Genomic DNA, 8943 nt, shown 5'->3' with positions numbered 1-8943 from the left:
GTGAGATCTGTATCTCTAGGATACCATAAGCCATAATTTTGAGTCCCTTGAAGATATTTGAAAATTCTCTTCACTGCCTGAAGATGAGTTTCCTTTGGATTTGCCTGAAATCTTCCAACTATTCCCACTACATGCATGATGTCTGGTCGGGTACCTGTCAAATAAAGTAGACTTCCAATCATAGACCTGTAGGTTGGTTGATGCACTATTGTTGATTCATCATTTGCACTGAGGCTACATCCTGTGACCATGGGTGTACATACTGGTTTTGCATCTTCCATGCCATATTTCTTCAAAATCTACTTGAGATACTTGGTTTGGGACAAGAAGATTCCTCCTTCCTTTTGTTGGATTTGCAAACCAAGAAAATATGTCAATTCTCCAAGCAAGGACATTTCGAATTCTTTCTGCATCACTGAGGCAAAGCTTTGACTCATAGATTCTTCATTGCTGCCAAAGATAATGTCATCTACATATACAATAAGTATTAGCAATTTGTCATTTTCAATTTTTATATAAAGATTGCTGTCTGCTGATCCTTTTGAAAAACCTTGTTGATGAAGATATTTGTCCAACCGATAGTACCAAGCCCTTGGAGCTTGTTTAAGACCATAGAGAGCCTTCTTTAGTCTGCATACAAGATTTGGATCATTTCTAAGAATGAAACCATCTGGCTGCTCAATGTATACTTCTTCTTCTAAGTCTCCATTCAAAAAGGTTGATTTCACGTCCATTTGAAATAATTTGAACTTTTGAAAGCTTGAGAGAGCAAGGAACATTCGGATGGCCTCAAGTCTTGCAACAGGAGCAAAAGTTTCTTCAAAATCTATTCCTTCTTGCTGCGCATACCCTTCAAACAAGTCTGGCCTTGTTTCTAATTACTTCCCCATTTTCATTCAACTTATTTTTGAAGACCCATTTTGTCCCTATAACATTCTTATCCTTTGGTCTAGGAACCAACTCCCAAGTGTTGTTCTTTTCGATCTGCTCAAGTTCTTCATCCATTGCTTTGACCCAACATTCATCTTTGCATGCTTCTTTCACATTTTGTGGTTCAGTGGAAGAGAGTAATGCCAGATAGCTTGAAGCTTCTGCAATTGTTCTTCTTGTTTGTACACCTGCTTCTTTCTCCCCCAAAATCTGAGATTCTGGATGATTCTTCTAAACATACCTGGATGGAGTCTTCTCTTCTATCCTTATCTGTTCCTCTGGTGCTTCTTGAGGTTCTTCTTCTTCATCATTCTGTCTTTGAGGGTAGTCTTCATCTTCTTCGATATTTTCATGATTTACTTGCCTAGGAATGTATCCCTTTTCATCAACCACTACATCAATGCTGTCAATAATTCTTGCAAGTCTTTTATTGTAGCACTTATATGCTTTGTTGTGTGGAGAATAACCAAGAAGAATGCCTTCATCTGCTCTAGGTTCAAGTTTGCCAAGTTGCTCATCAGTATTCTTAATATAGCATTTTCTCCCAAAGATTTTGAAGTGCTTTATCGAAGGAGTCTCACCATACCAGATCTCATGAGGAGTTTGAGTGCTGTTCACTCGGACATTTGTTTTGTTGAGAATAACAACCGCAACATATGAAGCTTCACCCCAGAAAGTTGCGGGAGTTCCAGACTCATCAAGCATAGCACGAGCCATTTGTTGGACTGTTCTATTCATCCTTTCCACCACTCCATTTTGCTGAGGAGTTCTAGCTGTAGAGAATTCTCTTCTTATCCCATGTTCTTCACAAAAATCGAAGAATTCATTTGAGGTAAACTCCCCATCTCTGTCGGACCCGAGGTACTTAATTTTGTGACCTGATTCATTTTCAACCAAGGCTTTGAAGGATTTGAATTTTTCGAATGCTTCGTCTTTGTGCTTCATAAGTCCTAACCAAACAAACCTGGAGAAATCATCAATGAATAATATCAAGTATTCTTCTCCTCGAGGTGTCCTTTTCCTAAATGGACCACATACATCTGTATGGACTAGCTCAAGAGGCATGCTGGCTGATCCTTCCTTATCTGGAAAGTTAGTTCTGGTTTGCTTTCCAAACTGACATGATTTTCATATGGTGTTGTCTAGAATTTTGATATCTGGAAGACCACGAACTGCCTGATATTTGCATGCTTTCCTTATTTGTGAAAATCTTAGATGCCCCAACCTCCGGTGCCATAACCAGTGTTCATCATCCTTGCTCAAATAGCATTGTTGTTGTCCTTCTTCAAATATGTATAGATTATTTGGATTTCTTCTACCCTTGATCACTGTTTCACCTGTATTAAGATCACGAACACGACATCCATTTGATCTAAATATTACCTCAGTTCCTTGATCACACATCTTGCTGACACTCAGAAGTTTATGCTTCAGTCCATCAACATACAAAACATTTCCAGCTTTGACATTTTCTTTTAACTGAGCAGTGCCTTTTCCTTTTATAGCTGCAGGAGTATCATTTCCAAAAGAAACTTTCTTACCCTTTTCTAAAGCAGAATATGATTCAAGTTTTTCTTTATCACCTGCCATATGCTTCGAACATCCACTGTCGATGTACCATAGATTTTCTTGTCCCTCTGCATAAAATGCTATCCCACATCTTTTTGTTTGTGGTTCCTTTATTCTCCATGTTCTGGTGCTTGAGGCTTGTTCCTTTGTCTGCTGAAACCTGCTCCTGCATTCAGAATCTTCATGACCAAAGTTATTGCAAATAGAACATTCAACTTCTTTTTCAAGAGCCGAAAAGTTGTTATAGGTCCTTTTTGTAAACCCGGTCATACTTCTTTGTTTTTGAGCTTCTCTAGTCATGATTGTTTTACATGCCACACATTGAGCTGCTTTGTGACCAAATTTATGGCAAGAGAAACTTTGTCCATTGAAGAAACTTCTACGATTATCAAGTCTACCGGCCAAATGATTGTAATTTCTATTGTCATCCATTTTTGAAGAAAATTGAGAAGATTTTACCTGTGGTTGGTTGTAGCTTTTGTTCACCCTTAAGATGAATTGCCCCTGGTTTACCTGATAGTCTTTGTTTTTTCTTGATGTAATTCTTCCTTGCTTTACCTCATGATGTCCATTGTGCTTTTGCTCATTCCTTCTTGCTGCATCAAGATAATTCTTTGAGATGGATGCTTGAGATGTTTCTCCATTATATCCCAGACCTATCTTGTTTAGTGGAGAACGCTGTACATTGATGATCTCATCCAGAGTTTCAGATACTTTGACAAACTTAAGGTTAATAGCCTTTGTTTTCTCAATTTCTTTTCTAAGGCCAACAATTTCACATTCTAACTTTTCAAGAAGTTTTTCTTTTTCATCAATTTGAAATTGTAGGGTATCAATTATCACATTGTTTTCTTCTATACATGTCTTGAGTCTAGAAATCTCTTCATAAAAGCTATCCACATCTATAGCATCCATGTAATCATCATCTTCAAATGCCATTAAAATTTTATAGTCATTACTTCGTTCATCTTCATCACTATTTGATAGACCATCACTGTCTTCATGAGTGTAGTAGCTTTTCTTATTTGCATTCTGTTTCTTGTTCCATCTAGTAGGTTCCTTTCCTTTATCAATGTTATCCTTATGAGGACATTTGGCAGCATAATGACCTACTCTTCCACAAGCAAAACATTTAAAAGGTAACTTACCTCTGAACCTTCCAGTACCCCGTTGAAGATTTCTGACAAAATTTGATTCTTCTTCTTCTTTTGGCACGTGACTTGCTTCATAGTAGTCTCCTTTGCCTGAAGCCTTAAAGACAGCTTCTCTCCTGTCTGATCGACCTCCTTTTCTCATTTCATAGGCAGTTAGAATTCTGTGTAGCTGAGACATAGTAAGAGTTCGTAGATTTTCCTTTTCTTCTATTGCAGACACTTTAGATTCAAACTTGGGGGACAATGATCTTAGAACTTTTTCAACCACAATAGCCTCTTTTATTTCTTCACCCAAGTTTTTCATGCAATTAACAATCTCGTCTACCCGAAGGAAATAGTTAGCCACACTTTCATCATTATACATTCTGAGATTCTCATACTGAATCCTGAGGGTTTGAAGTTTAGCACGCTTTACCTGTTCATCTCCTTCGTAGCTCAAGACAATCTTGTCCCATATTTCTTTTGCGGATTTATATTACATAACTTTCACGAATTCTGTTTGAGATAAGCATCCCAGCAGAGTATTGACTGCTTTAGCATTTGTTTCATATTTCTTCTTCTCGGCCGGATCTGTAGGAGTAGCTGAAGGAAAAGTGTAGCCTGTATTTATGATATCCCAAACTTATGTACCAAGAGATTGAAGATAGGCAGTAACTCTTACCTTCCAATAATTGAAGTTTGTCCCATCAAAAATTGGTGGCCTGATTGATGCTTCCCTCTCGTAGTTGCTCATGATGAATGATCTTCCTTCAAGCGATCAAGCTTCTCTGAAGGACCTGCTCTGATACCAATGGTTGGAAATAATACTGAGAGGGGGGGGTGAATCAGTATTATTAAAACTTTTCAATATACCATCCAACTTTATACTTCAACTTATTCTTCAGATATTGATGATTAACTTATGCATAATAATGAACAAGAACATGAAAAACAGATAGTCACACCATAGAACACCAGATATAAGGTGGAAACCCAATGTGGGTGAAAACCACCTGCTGCAATATGTCTCTATCTTCTTTCAATTAGAAACTTCTTTTACAATGATTTTGTACTGGTGCAGTCCTTTACCAGTACGCAAGCTACAACCTGCGAAGAGCTACAACTCTCCCTAGTTTTCCAGTTTCTGTTGAAAGGGAGCTACAACCCCCTACTTCTTTTCATTCAAGGACCACTTTTCATTAATTTTCAGACTGGATCCAAGAACATCAAATAAACATCAAGTACATGTGAATCAACCAATCTCCTTATACAATCAAACCAATGAGCCACCCGAACTTCTCAGAATGCTGTAAACAGAAAACCAACACCAGTATCCTAAACCCAGAACACAGCAGCAAATAGAAAACAGGCAGCCAACAAATATTTCAAAACAGGTCCGCAACTTCACCAATATAAACCTGCGGATACCCGCACTTCACCTTCAGCTGTTCTTCGTATACCCGCACTTCGTCTTCTTTTGTACTGCGTACCCCACACTGTGCTTTCAGTAGCTCTGTATCTACCCGCACTGTGACTTCCTCTGTACTGCGTACCCCGCACTGCGCCTTTAGCTGCGCTACGTATACCCGCACTGCGCCTTCTTTTGTACTGCGTACCTCCGCACTCTCGCTTTAGATCGCCTGCGAACCTCTGATTAGGGCCAAATTAACAGTCCTCCAATGTACTACAGATAGTCAGATCCACAGATCTAATCATGCGCCTGAGAGATCACGACTTGGAAAAGATTCACCTTCAAATTTTACCTTGATTTAGATCTAGATTTTAAAACTGATAACCCAAAATTCAGATCTTAAGATATTCAACTTTCAAAGATACATTATCCAAGTGATCTCCTTCCCTATTTATAGTCAAGCCCTTATTCACACGATGGGACAAAACCATCAATAACCAATATAAGGGATCCAAACCGGGGCTAAATTAGATCCTATACCACGGGCCAAAACCATAGAATCAAGAACGGCGGGCTAAATACCATGGGCCAAACATAAGAAACCCCACGTGAGCGCGCTTCTCTGCCTTGAAGTGAGTGAACTGGGGGTCCGCACCTCATGAACGGGTAACTTGCGGATATGAATGCACTTCTTGGCCGGCATACCTGCGGGTCCGCACTTTTTGAACCATTCACCTGCGTACCTCTTAATTTCCAACATTTTGAGAGCCTGAACAGAGCATTGCCATCATTGCCACTTGAGTGAGTTGCCATCAAGTACAACACCTGTAACATAGGGCCACAGAGTCATAATGCCAACAGTATCATCCAAGAATTGTTCATTTTTGTAATGTAAAGGAAGTTTTCCCCTCGAAGAGGCTGAATTATAAGGCATTTATCTCTCTTTTATATCTTTTTGTGAGTTGGTTTCATAACGTTTGGTATCAGAGCTTTGGATTCTAGGGTTTTGCTACTCTAAACAAGTCATCGTGGACTTTACACTATAAATTTTTCTCTACAAAGTTTTAGAAACTAAAAATAACCCATTTGAGACGGAATCAGTCTAAATCTCGGGCCCGAATTTCAGATCTTGTCTCGATATATTTTTGGAGATATGATCTCAGGAAGTTAGGGTCTTTTAGGCTCTAGAATGTCATCTCAAACAGGTCATCGTGGAATTTTTGCTATAATATTTTTTCTACAAGGGTTCAGACTCTACAATTAAAACCCATTTGAGCCGAAATCTTGATGAACCTCAGGTATGAATTTCATATCTTCTATCACTATATTTTCGGAGATATAATCTTAGGAAGCTAGGGTTTTTGCAGACTCCCAAATTACATTCTAAATAGGCAAACTTGGGAAAATTGTCATAAATTTTTATTTGAGCATCAGATTGAAATTTCGTAAGAAGTTATAGAAAGAAAACAGACTTTAGTTTTCTTTGTGCATTTCTTAGATCCGAACGCTGAAACAGTGACACAGGGCACATCGTACAAGTACGCTCTATTGAAACATTATAGAATCAGGTCATCTTAACAAATTAGGAATAAATCTTTCTTGGAGAATCCAATTTTGAGCAAAGTAGTGGCATTGGAAAAAGGACTCAGAGGGTTACCGCAATTCAAAATTTTAGACCTTGGAGATCTGTAGTTTCAGAGATACAATATATTCAAGATCGAGATCCTAAAACCACGAAAAAGAATGACTCGAGTCAAGAAAATAGAAACACCTAGTAATAAAAATCGGATGAATGATTTGAAGAATGTGATCGAAGCTAAGATAAATAGTTTTATCTATTCCATGGAAGCTGATATCGATGATATGAAATCATATTGGAAGAAATGTAGGGAAGATTTGAAGAAAGACATGGAAGGTTTGAAGGAAGGTGGGACAAAGCTGCTACAAGAAAGGCCTCCTAATGGCGAAAAGGTAGTAGAGGGAACTCATGAGGAGAACAAAAGTAATTTTAATTATGATTTCATAGAATCTAACATTGGATTGAAGACCCAACATATTCCAAAGATAGATATGAGGAAGTTTGATGGAAAGGATCTCGTAACATGGATACTACAGATGGATAAATATTTTGATCTACATAATGTGCAAAACACACAAAAGGTACATACATATTGCATCTTTATATTTAGAACCGAATCAATTTGTATGGTATGGAGGTATTTGTTCTCATAAACAACTTGTCACCCGGTCAATTTTCTTGGAGGAAATGATAGCACATTATGAGGATACAAAGAGTAACATGTTCTTTAGCCAAATGATAAATCTCAAACAAAAGGGTTCAATGGCAGAGCACATTGAGGAATTCGAAAAATTGAATATAAGGGTAAATGATATTCTAGAGAAGCATAGGATTGAAGTCTTCATAGGGACTTTAAATGATAACATCCAACGTGAGGTTTGCCTTTGGGAACCTGATTCATTGGAGAAGGCATACAGGTTGGCAAGAATAATTGAAAGCAAAATTATGGAAACAAGGAAGCCTACCACTGATAACTATAAAGATAGAACTATTGTTACTCCTATCTATTCACCACCTACAAGGTTGATGCCAAAACAATTAGAAGAAAATAGAGAAAAAGGTCTTTGTTACAATTATAATAGAAAATACACTAAAGGTCATAAGTGTGCTGAGAAGAAATTAATTTACATATATGGGGAAGAGGAGCAAGAAAAGGAACAAGAAATGTCGAAAGAAGAGGATATACACCAAGAATCAATCGCAGAGAAAATTGAAATGAATCTAACCATATCTTGTAATGCATTGACAGGAATTACCACTCCTCAAACTTTCAAGATAGAAGGGCATATCAAGAAGAAAAAGGTAATAGTGTTGATTGATTCGGGTAGTACCCATAATTCTATTCATTGTAAGATAGCCAAGGAATTGAATTGCTTCCTATATCCAACACCAGAGTTCCAAGTGATGGTTGCAAGTGGAGGAACCATAAATTGCTCTGGAAAGTGCCATAATATCAAGCTATCCATGGGAGAGTATGTATTGAATAGCCCAATGCTTTCCATTCCAATGGGTGGTGCTGATATTGTACTAGGAGTCCAATGGCTACAATCCTTGGGTACAATAGCTTTTAATTTTCAAGAACATTTCATGAAATTTTCTTCGGAAGGAAAGGAAGTTGAATTAAGGGGTATCACAGGGAAAGATAATCAGCTCTAAAGGAATGACAAAGCTTCTAAAGAGAACAAAATGAGGTGTAATTGCACAATTATGTTCGCTAGAGGTTCCCACATTGAAATCATCTATTTCTCCAGATCTCCAAAAAGTCTTGGACAATCATTCCAAGGTATTTGAGACTCCCAAAGGCCTCCCACCTATTCGTGATCATGAAAATGCTATTCATTTGATTCTAGGAAGTGTTTCTCTAAACATCATGCCTTATAGATATCGATATGCCCAAAGGAGTGAAATTGAATGTATGGTTGCAGTAATGCTATAGGTTGGTATAATTATCCAACCAAATTCGATAAACAAAGCAAGGGATGAATGGAAGAATGACAAAGGAGGGTGGGAACTCATTTAAAAGTTGTTGAAGATCCCAGTTCAAACAATATTTCCAGAACTTGACGAGGAAGGAAAAATCATATTGGAACCTGGAGCAATCACAGAAACAAGAACCCAAAAACTGCAAATCAATCAATTTCAGAGTATCTCATCAAGTGGAAGAACTTACCCATTGAATATTCCACATGGGAGGACACTAATTTTATACAAAAGCATCAAGAACTACTCAAATGATGAGGACAACTCTTTTTGAAGGAGAGGGGCATGTTAGGTCCCTATACCACTAGTGTAACACCTTATTGTTATTAGTGAAACCCCCT

Source organism: Pinus tabuliformis, chromosome 1_2, assembly GCF_031772625.1.
Source record: "Pinus tabuliformis cultivar Carrire ecotype Pingquan chromosome 1_2, CPIR1, whole genome shotgun sequence".
NCBI lineage: Eukaryota > Viridiplantae > Streptophyta > Pinopsida > Pinales > Pinaceae > Pinus > Pinus tabuliformis.
This window is presented reverse-complemented; position numbering follows the sequence as displayed.